Source organism: Oreochromis niloticus, linkage group LG18 (genome assembly GCF_001858045.2).
Source record: "Oreochromis niloticus isolate F11D_XX linkage group LG18, O_niloticus_UMD_NMBU, whole genome shotgun sequence".
Lineage (NCBI taxonomy): Eukaryota > Metazoa > Chordata > Actinopteri > Cichliformes > Cichlidae > Oreochromis > Oreochromis niloticus.
Window position 1 is genome coordinate 13,740,647 of NC_031982.2, and position 12,081 is coordinate 13,752,727.

The following is a 12,081-nucleotide window of genomic DNA, read 5'->3' on the forward strand; positions in this document are numbered from 1 at the left end:
ACATTAAATTATGCTGTTTTAGCGGTAAGGGTAACAAAATTACTGTTTACATCGTTAAAATGCCGTTACCTTTACCGAACGGTAAATGCAATGTAATCCTAATGTTGTGGAAGTAGGTCAACTGCGCTCTGTATGTGCGTAATGGAGGCTGAAGCATCAACCCAGCCAAAGTTTTGAAATCAGGGAACACTTTGCCAATTGAACTGATCAGAAATCAGCACGACTTAAATGTTGTTGTTTTTTTCTGATCGGAGGACATTATCCTTGTCTGCGCTCATTCTGCATCAGCAGTTATGCTGCAGCTACCGATCTGTCACTGCCAGTCTGTCAGGTACAGTCAGAGGCTTCACGCATCAGTAACTCTTCAGCGGTCTATCATATCATGTCACCGTGATGCATTTGGTACATTCAGGTCTGAGATGATATTGGATCCCCTCATGGGATTTAAAAATATTGATTTTGTCACCTGTATTACGCGCATAAAGTTGAAAAGCTTTGCGCATCCGCACCAAGATTAGTATTCACAATCCCTTTGGTGCAGAGCATGGGTATTTTTCAACTTTGCACACTTTTAGTTTAGAGAACTGAATTAATCAAAAAAGATTCCCATGAGAACACCAGAGCATCATCTCACATCTGGACACCTACTCAATGCATTTCAAATCGTGAACTCATAGCACCATGGAAAGTTACCGAGGCATTTGGGCGCATTATGCGCCGGACAAAGACGGGTGCATCTTATCCACTGATGCTGGAGGAGCACATGCTGGGATGTGGATTCTTTGTTCAGATTTCTCTGTATAGCAACTTTCTTTACAGTAATACAAACCGTTACTTTCCCTACAACGTAGTTACTTTTAATATAGAGTTATTCACTTACTTTTTACTTTTTTAAAGATGTTCCCAACATTAATGATTACAAGAAATCCAGGCACCATAAACTCCAAATCACCTTAATGTAATCTTGCATTAAGCCATTGTGAAATTGCTTATTTAATGAGTGACAAACTGATTAGATAATTTTATTTGCTTAACAAAAGCTATTTTTGAGGCATCGTTTTGTTTCTGTTTGAATTAGGAGTCACAGGTAGTCCTGTTTTGAGTTTTGGTTCCTTTGGGTAAATTTTCTTTAGGGTATTTCGTTAATTTTGTAGAAAAGCCCAGATCCCACAACTCACTGGTTTGCCTGGTGTGGTTCTTTCTTTTCTTTTTTTTGCCATCACTCCCTCTTCCTTTGGTTTTCATTAAACTGCATTAAAACATTGCTGCTTTTCAATTCATTTAAAGATGTACACTGCAAAAACGCAAACTCTTACCAAGAGTATTTGTCTCATTTCTAGTCAAAATTATCTCATTACACTTAAAATAAGACAGAATCAGCTAAAGGGCAACATTTCAGTAAGCTAAAGGAACTTGTTTCAAGACAGTAAATCTTAAAACTAGAAAAAAAACTAGACAATTTTCACTTGTTTCATTGGCAGATTTTTTCAGTTATTTCAAGCTAAAATATCTTGTATTAAGTAAAAAAAATCTGCCAATGAAACAAGTGAAAATTGTCTAGTTTTTTTCTTTTTTAGTTTTATCTAAAAAGTTTTATCTAGTTTTATCTAAGTTTTATCTCAATTCTGAGATTAAAGTCAGAATTCTGAGATTAAAGTCAGAATTCTGAGAAAAAAGTCAGAATTCTGACTTTTTTCTCAGAATTCGGAGAAAAAAATTAAAGTCAGAATTCTGACTTTTTTCTCAGAATTCTGACTTTAATCTCAGAATTCTGACTTTTTTCTCAGAATTCTGAGATTAAAGTCAGAATTCTGACTTTTTTCTCAGAATTCTGGAAAAGAAGAAAAAAAACATGTGCCCACTTTTTTTTCCCCCCAGTGGCCCTAATCCTCTTCCGTACATTTTTGAGGGTTGTCAAAGGAGTTTGCAAAGAAAAAAGCGTCTGGACTTCTTTAAGTTGCTTGAAGACGTTTCACCTCTCATCCGAGAAGCTTCTTCAGTTCTAAGGTCAAATGGCCGAGAGTCCCAGATTTAAACCCAGTGGGAGTATCCCCCCAAGGAGGGAGAAAGGACCCCCTGGTGATCCTCTAATCACATGCGCCAAGGTGTGAAAGCGGGTGTGGGACCTAATCAGCCAGGGTTTCGGGTGAGCCCATTGTGAAACCTGGGCCCACCTTGTCATGTGAATTCCTGAGGTCAGATGGCCCAGTATGTGAGTGGGCGTTAAGGCGTCTGGGGAGGGAACTCAAAACTGGATTATAGATGGCAGACAGTTGGTGTCGTAAACAGTGTTGGGACTAACGCGTTATTAAGTAACGCGTTACAGTAACTACGTTATTATTGTGGTAACGAGCACGGTAACTAGTTATTATGCCAAAACCAGGAACGCGTTACTCGTTACTGGGATTTAGATAGGCTCGTTACTCGTTACTTCGTGTGGTGGCTATCAGAGCTTCCACAGATTCAATAACATTAGCAAGTGGTGGAGGCCAGCAGGTGGATGAAGGAAAAGGGAGGCAAGAGGAGAGACCCGAAGCGGCCGCCGGTCCGAGTGTCAGGTGAACTGAACTTCAGGTAAGAAGTTATGACCTGCAGTCTATCTGGGTCAGATATAAACCAAGTTTAGGTGGAGTTTATTTTCGGTATGCTGACATTTTCGTACTGCGTGCTAGCTAGCATGACGGAGTTTCTATACAGCTGTGTGAGTGCTATGTTACTGATGTTGAACTTTATTTTGTTCATACGGTTAATTATTAGAGTTGCCAACCGTCCCGTAAAAAACAGAATCGTCTGGTATTCAGAGAAAATATTACGCGTTTCGTACTGAGGTGAAAAGGAACACAGTTTGTCCCGGACTTCAGCTACAATGAAAAAGACACAAAGCTGAAGCTGCACAGCTGCCTCTTCTTCTCTCATTCTCTCCTCTCCTGTTTCTACTTCAATCACGAAACTGATCAATGATCAGCTGATCGGCTTTTCTCTCTTGTTTATTTATCGCCCACTTTGCGCCAGAAAGAGGAAACCAGCGGATGTCGTGTTAAACAACAGCAGCACGTTTAAGCTTGATCAGCTGTTGTTAGAATTTATTTAATATTAATTTCTAGTATCAGCTGATGTTTGTTGGAGCCACAGCTGTAAAGCTGCTGGTCATGATATCGGTTTGGTTATCTGGTGAGAGGGAAACATGAAGATGAAACCAGGAGATGTCATTACTGAATCGTCAGAGCTGAACAGGTGATGGAGAAACAGGTTTACCTTTTAGGTGACATGAATGAGTTGAAGGGAAGTTATGAACTGTTTCTGAGAGACAAATAACACCAGGATCCTTTTCTATGTAGCTGACAGCTGGTAACTGTGCAGGGGCGGATCTAGCAAAGTTTTGCCAGGGGGCCAGGTAGGGCATTAACAGGGAAAGGGGGGCACAAGGAAATACTTTTCTTTATTATTCTCATTTAAAATGTCTCGCTTTTAAAAAAATAATTATCTGAGTCTTACAACAAACGATTGATAGATTGATACATATATACCATCAGAACAGTGTACATCACTGTCACAACAGTGTTTATTTTCATTCAAAGGCTTTATGATTTTTCCTATAATGGCGGGCCGGTCTCTAGTCAAAATGCCCGGGACGATTGTTTTGTCCCAGTCCAGCTCTGTATGCAGCTCATCTGCAGTCTGGTGTTACCTACATCTTCCTATTCAGAAGGCAGAATTTCCAAGTTCTGAGTACAATCAAAAGCACCACGACTGCAGTTTTTGTGTTGGATGTAAAAAGCAGGCTAGAATCATGGCGGCGGTCAACGACGGTCCAGGCGTGGGATTTCTCTCGTGGAAATGTGCACATTATTTTTTCCTTTCTGTTGGTAGGTGGCACAGTGCACTTGTGGCAAGTAAGCAAGCTAGAAGACTGGCAGTCTGGCTGGGTATCCAGTTACGGAAGCAACACATTAACAAGAGAATTCTGAGTAAAACCAAAGTTACTTTCCCTAGTAACTAGTTACTCTGAAAGTAACGAGTAACTTGAAGTAACTGAGTTACTTTTGATAGAAGTAACTAGTAATGTAACTAAGTTACTAATTTAAAGTAACTTACCCAACACTGGTCGTAAACCACCGCCTCTGTTCAAAGATGGTCGCTCACAGTGGACTTAGATGGCTTCTTTCACTCCTCTTTCAAACCATCTGTCCTCTCTGTCCAAAATGTGAACATTGGCATCCTCGAAAGAGTGACCTTTATCCTTAAGATGCAGGTGGACTGCTGAGTCTTGTCCTGTGGAGGTGGCTCTTCTATGTTGTGCCATGCGCTTTGCTGACTTGGAGTAATTAGGACCCTACACCACCGGGCAGAACATGTTCCCTCTAAGCCTGAGGGAAAAAAGAAGGAACACACACATGTAAAGGAAGCACTGAAAACATGTGGTTATCCTAACTGGGCATTCATAAAGTCAGCAAAGAGCCACAGAAAAGAAGATCAGACACCAGCGAGGGAGGATAAGAAAGACAGACGCAACAATGTTGTCATCCCCTATGTAGCCGGTGTATCAGAGAAACTCAGGAGAGTTTTCTCCAAGCACGACATCCCAGTGTACTTCAGACCCAGCAACACACTCAGACAGAAACTGGTTCACCCGAAAGACAAAACTCCTAAACACAGACTGAACAACGTGGTGTATGCTGTACAGTGCAGCGAGGAATGCCCAGACCTCTACATTGGCGAGACCAAACAGCCACTTCACAAGCGCATGGCACAACATAGAAGAGCCACCTCCACAGGACAAGACTCAGCAGTCCACCTGCATCGTTGTTGCGTCTGTCTTTCTTATCCTCCCTCGCTGGTGTCTGATCTTCTTTTCTGTGGCTCTTTGCTGACTTTATGAATGCCCAGTTAGGATAACCACATGTTTTCAGTGCTTCCTTTACATGTGTGTGTTCCTTCTTTTTTCCCTCAGGCTTAGAGGGAACATGTTCTGCCCGGTGGTGTAGGGTCCTAATTACTCCAAGTCAGCAAAGCGCATGGCACAACATAGAAGAGCCACCTCCACAGGACAGGACTCAGCAGTCCACCTGCATCTTAAGGATAAAGGTCACTCTTTCGAGGATGCCAATGTTCACATTTTGGACAGAGAGGACAGATGGTTTGAAAGAGGAGTGAAAGAGGCCATCTAAGTCCACTGTGAGCGACCATCTTTGAACAGAGGCGGTGGTTTACGACACCAACTGTCTGCCATCTATAATCCAGTTTTGAGTTCCCTCCCCAGACGCTTTAACGCCCACTCACATACTGGGCCATCTGACCTCAGGAATTCACATGACAAGGTGGGACCAGGTTTCACAATGGGCTCACCCGAAACCCTGGCTGATTAGGTCCCACACCCGCTTTCACACCTTGGCGCATGTGATTAGAGGATTTAATCTGTTAAAATCTGTTAAAAATTAGATTATTTTTTTTAAACAAGCTACACAGATTTTTTTAGTCAGTAGGCCAGCATAAATAAGTTTTGGTTGGTCCATGAATGCTGAACATTCTCATTAAATATAAACAGTTGAAGAAAGTTTCACAATTTTAAAAAACTACTTCAACAAACTGTCAGAACTCAAATTTAAGTACAGTATGTTTTTAATATCACATGGCATCAGAAAGACATGAATGTGTTTCAGCCTGTGGCTTTCCTCACTGTTTCTCATACACATTTGAGTGTGACGCTCATTTAAATACCCCTTGGTCCTAACCTATGGTGGATAAAATAAAATAAATATCAAATTAAATGATAAATAGAAACACTAAAAGCACGAGTTCCTAACTAAGTTGGTAGTTAAGTAACAGAAGAAAAGATATCTGGCTGTAAAACACTTAGCAGTGTTTGTCCCAGCAGAACTGTGCTTTCATAAATATGTAATTACGTTGAGTTGCAACATCTGATGAGACATTTGATAAGACTGGTTTCAGACACATTTTTTCAGCTGTCACCAACAAGTATCACTGAGGCTGGAACAAACTGTCAGTGGTTAAAACCTCTGAGGCTGGTGTGAAATGTTGACTTCCTCTTCGTGCAATTTTCCCTCACATTATATCTCTTTATCTCTGTTGATGCAAATTCTGCTGTGAGCCTGTGTATTAGAAGAAAAATAAAGTATTTTTTTTTTTACATGTGGATATTAATGCTGTCACTATGAGGAATTTTGACTGCAGATGACATTAAACGGATATGGTCATGATAGTCGAGCTTGTCCTGGCAAATGCATTCATTATTTTATTACCGTGAAACACTGTGGAGAGTTTATAAAGACTTGCTTCACAGAAGTCAAGCCATACCTGATTTAAAGTGGGCTGATCTCCCTTCTGAGTGTTTCAAGTTATTGTAAACCAATAATGCCAAATGCAGGATGTGATTATCCGTAAAAAGATTATTAAATGAAGTAAAATAATGTGAAAGAAGGAATCCAGGAAGATTTGTTATCCAATAGTGATTGAGGAAGATCGGCAGGCAACAAGCCCCTGGATAGTACTGAGACACTGGCTGATACACTGAGGACGAACGACATGTAACGTCGGGTTGTGTTTAGTGGTTGAGAGGAGGCGGCAAAACACTTAGCAGGCTAGTCAAAAGAATACACGATCACACTGGTGCTAGGAATTCCACAGCGTGTCCTTTAATGCACATTCTCTTCTTCAACCATATAAGCCCGGTTGAACGGCTGCAGATTAACAAACATAATGCGCAGTGTTCGTACAACCCATACGTTGCAAACAAAAAGAAAAACAAAAGAAAGGTCTCTCCTCATGCACTAGCGTGCAAGCACATGTCCAGAGAATCGCAGAGAGAGAGCAGTGGCACAACCTGATGACACCATCAACCCTCGACCTGAGTGTCTTAAAGGGACACCACACCATTGTGGCTGTTACATATTCCCCCCGGGTTAAACAAAGGCTGTCCTCAGCCGGACCCAGGTGACCCTCCTCCCGCTACCCCCTTTCACCACACATGGCTACTTTAGGTAGTAAGCAGGTTGTGGAGGAATTGTTAGACACCTTTACAGCAGTGGTACAGTCAAGACTTAACCAGCCTCCATACATGGTCAGCAGGATAAGATGTTAAAACCAAAACAGGGAAATGTACAGTTCAAAATCGACAAACTGGCATACATGACAGTGTCCCACATGGTGAATGTCCATTTAAATAAATGTTATAGAAATAAAATAAACTTAGGATAGCCAGGACAAGTACAGAATGAAATTCCCTCTTTTTCGTAGCTTTTTCTTCTTCTTCAAAAACTGCAACAGGCAGCACAATATGTGAAAACAGTACCAGAATGTACTGTAGAAAACTTAAACAACAGTCATGTTACAACAGTAACCAACACGAAATACACTTAAAAAAAATGCAAATTCAGGAACTATGGCCAAGCTGCATCGAACCCACGCGCAGGAAATGCAGGTCCTCGCACATCCAATGGAGCCACGACGAAGAGGCCAAACAGAGAACGGCACCACAGTCCACAAACAGCGCTGGAGCGGCTCCAGTCGTTGCCATGGAAAGGCACCGCCGCGACCCTTTGAGCCTCCCGACGTCCGCGTCCAGGCCAGCCTGGTCCGTTCCCGCGAAACCTGGCGGACATCCACTTCGCCGCGTCGTACCTTGTTATGTACCAGTCATCAGCTGCTCGAAGACACTGCATGCTGAGGTCCAAGGAAAGATGTTCGGGCGCCATTTTGTAACGTCGGGTTGTGTTTAGTGGTTGAGAGGAGGCGGCAAAACACTTAGCAGGCTAGTCAAAAGAATACACGATCACACTGGTGCTAGGAATTCCACAGCGTGTCCTTTAATGCACATTCTCTTCTTCAACCATATAAGCCCGGTTGAACGGCTGCAGATTAACAAACATAATGCGCAGTGTTCGTACAACCCATACGTTGCAAACAAAAAGAAAAACAAAAGAAAGGTCTCTCCTCATGCACTAGCGTGCAAGCACATGTCCAGAGAATCGCAGAGAGAGAGCAGTGGCACAACCTGATGACACCATCAACCCTCGACCTGAGTGTCTTAAAGGGACACCACACCATTGTGGCTGTTACAGACATCAACATGAACTTTGAATCACTGAGGTAACTAAGAGCCTGAGTGTCACTAACACATAAGCAGACAGAACAATCTGAGGCAGAGATTTTAAACAGGAGGTAAGTGGAGTTTGATTGAAGGTGTTTCAGAAAGCAGAGTGCAGGAAACATGTGAAGGCCACAGTTTGAGCACGAGACAAACAACATAGAAAGAGACAGAGGGAAATATAGAAAAGACGAGTCAGTGGTGGAGGACAGGACGGACCGTGACATTAATGTTTCAGGGCTTCCAGTGCTGCTATTTTAAAATCACTAAAGACGCAAACACTTTTCTGACTCCAGCTCAGAGACTTCAGTTTGTTTCACAGTTTGAATTTGGTGCATCAGGTGAGAAGTGTGACTAGGAGATTGGTTCAATTATTGTTTTTTTGTTGGACATATGCATCATATACATGATTTTGCAATGTTGCATTCAAAAGAGTGCCAACACAGTTTTCTGTTGTAAAGTCTTGAGGCATTCCAGGAAAAACATTTTGTGCAAACAACACTGGTTTGTGCCAACATGTCAGTATGAGTTTTTGATGACAAAAACACAGTTCGACACAATGTCTGGGTCAGTCCAGATATTTAATGATTTCATCTCATAGTGTTGTTGAACAAATGTTTTATTTGTGAATAAAACGCCTCTGTCAGTGCGCCCCAGGGTGGCTGTGGCTACAACGTAGCTTGCCATCACCAGTGTGTGAATGTGTGCGTGAATGGGTGAATGACTGGATATGTAAAGCGCTTTGGGGTCCTTAGGGACTAGTAAAGCGCTATATAAATACAGGCCATTTACCATTTTACCATTGAATATGCTGTTTGGTAAAACTAGTTTCCTGTTTGGGATTGGGAGAGAAAAAAGAGAAACAGATACTCCTAAAGGACTTGTAAGCTGCACATTTGCATGGTTCAGATTAAAGTGTTTTCAGTGTGGGAAAATACTTGATGTACTGAGCTACATCACACACTGAGGTAACTGTGGTTATTTTGCAGCAAAGTGCCAAAAATATCAATCAGATGATCTAATGTCACTGTGGTTTAACAGCAACATCACATCAGTTTGAGACTGCAGGTGGAACAAATACCTGCAGCCTTTAGATGTCTGCAGAGAACTGCAACTATCAAGAAGTAACCTTCACTTTAGCTTTCTAACTGTTGTGGATTACAGAACTGGTAAGAATACAAATTCATTGTTATTCCATCTGCCTCACAGTAAAATGAAACTGCAAATATTAGCTTCATTTGTCATGGTCACGCAAATTTCAACAAGTTCACCAAGTACAAGTTGAGGAAACAGTTTATTTGAACAATTTCTGAGAACAGTTTATGAACACACCAGGGGCGATCGTGGCTCAAGAGTTGGGCGCTCGCCTTGTAATCGGAAGGTTGCCGGTTCGAGCCCCGGCTTGGACAGTCTCGGTCGTTGTGTCCTTGGGCAAGACACTTCACCTGTTGCCTACTGGTGGTGGTCGGAGGGCCCAGTGGCGCCAGTGTCCGGCAGCTTCGCCTCTGTCAGTACGCCCCAGGGTGGCTGTGGCTACAACGTAGCTTGCCATCACCACTGTGTGAATGGGTGGATGACTGGATGCGTAAAGCGCTATACAAATACAGGCCATTTACCACACATCAATATGGTGTTTCAGCTGTTTTCGTGGAGTTTTGTAATAATAAACCGTCTGTCAGTAACTTTCAGAGATGAACACAGTTTGAAACACAGTCCTTCATTTCATCTAGATTCAGGTGTTCAACTCACTCTAATGCTGCACATACATATTTCTCTCATTTCATTTAGGTGCCAAATGAAACTTCTGTATCAATTTGCTTTGTGTTTGTTTAGATAAAGGTTCACAAGACACTGCACAGGGCTGCTGTTCTACTTATACAAATCTAAAATGATTATATTTTTAAATAATAACTTTTTAAATAATTTTTAAATAAACCAATCCACAAAGTTTATACAGAGTCTTTACTTTAAAATACTAGGAAATAGGAGGAGGCGTTTGAAGGGGACGAACACAGTGTGAAGTGTTTGGGTCGACCACAGACTGAACTTTTCTGTCACTGATGACTCATTTTACAGAGAACACATTTTGAGTCTCAGCCATGTGGACACAGCAGAGAAACTTCTTCTATTTGGCCATCGGTGAGATGAACTTTATATCACTTAATTATTTTCATTCTTTGCTCTGTTATTTATTGTATCCAAATTAGAAACAAGAACAGTTCATTATTTCAGCATAATAACTTATATTTTCTTTTCTACAGTCTCATATCTGTTTGCATCTTCAGTGTCTGCAGGTCAGTCAATTTTTCTGTGAATGACAGTGTTGGTCAAGTTACTTGAAAAAAGTAATCAGTAACTAATTACTGATTACTTCCCCCAAAAAGTAATCCCGTTACTTTACTGATTACTTATTTTCAAAAGTAATTAATTACTTAGTTACTTAGTTACTTTTTAAAAACACGATTTACAACCTGAATAGATAAAGCAATAGATCTTTCAGCCCAATTCTACTTTTTCTGCATAATCCATCATACAAAATGTAATCAAATGGAAAAGTCTCTTTTTAAAACTAAACTTTAATCTTTTAACTTTATGCATCAAGCAAAAATTTAATTATATGCAACATTCTCTGACTGGAAGAAATTTGTTTAACATTTAAACCTATTTTCTGCACATTCCAGCACATAAAATAAAATATGTTTTTGTGTTTACACTCACTCTTTCAAATAGATGCAAGTAAAACACAGCAGAAAATAAATAAAATCAAAGACTAGCGGTCCTGTTGCTCTATTTTCACCTGTAAAGCAGGGGTGGGGTAGGCGGAGGTTTACCCTGGTGCAGGTGTGCCGCAGCGGTCAGTGGAAGAATCCGCGAGTTTCTCTGTGAATTTCACATTAAGTCGTAGCGCACTCGGTGCTTGCTTGGAAGTTAAGGGGTTTTTTTCGCTGTAAAAAGAAGTTTTCTTCCCACGCACAACGGACACTAATGTTTTTGTCACTTTTTATGGAATCAAACTCAAAATAAGGTCAGTACTTCCACGCTTTAAACGCTGCATGCTCATACTCTCTCCCGCACTCCATATATTATCCATTGTTGATCTGCACACAGCTGTTGTCACGAATGTCGCACTCGCTTACGTCACTGTCATGAGACATTCTCGCAAAAAATCACGGTTTTAATAACGCAGTAACGCAGCGTTCCTACGTGAAAGTAACGGTAATCTAATTACCGTTTTTGCAATAGTAATCCCTTACATTACTCGTTACTTGAAAAAAGTAATCAGATTAATTTTTGTTGGAATCAGATTACAGTAACGCGTTACTGCCCATCTCTGGTGAATGATAATATATATTTAAAATAAACTGTGCATGAGTGAAAGCACCAGACTGACAACTGTTCTACCAACCAACATATAAATAGTTTTGCTATATTAAATTACATTAAATCAAATTTTTTCTCCTCTGTTTTGTTCTTTTGATACATGCAGTGCCTCATGTTTATCTAATTTTTTGATTAGATTAATTCTATTTTGAGTTATATTTCTTTTATATTTATATTTTTTAATAATTAAATTAATTGTTAAAAAATATAAAACCCACAGGTCTAGTGAATATTTTAAAACGTGTTTTGAAAGCTACATATTAACCTAATTCTAGTGCAATACAATTTTACACCTAGATTTTGTTGAATGCATAGCACACAGCACAGTACTTGATGCATAACTAAGCTAAAAAGGACAACAAAACAAAAGAAAAATAATAAATTAAAAAAAAAAGAAATTGAAATTATTATTAAATTAATTTGTTGTTTGTAAAATCTCATAAAACTCAGAACTCATAGAAAATATCATCTTTTCTCCCTTATCATGGGGATTCTAGTTTTTGGAGGTCAAAACATTATTTAAAAAACATTGAATACATATGGCAGAAACTTTATTAATAAGTAAATTCAATCAGAAAAAGAAACAAACCAAGAAG

General features: G+C 40.3%; 1 long non-coding RNA gene across 1 annotated transcript; it reads left to right on the forward strand.

Annotated features, from left to right (window-relative positions):
* Positions 1 to 9,186: 9,186 nt before the first annotated feature.
* Positions 9,187 to 10,388, forward strand: LOC109195654 (uncharacterized). Its single transcript, XR_002057210.1, has 3 exons — positions 9,187 to 9,273; positions 10,181 to 10,243; positions 10,366 to 10,388. It is a non-coding gene; the product is annotated as an uncharacterized LOC109195654 (long non-coding RNA).
* Positions 10,389 to 12,081: the final 1,693 nt, after the last annotated feature.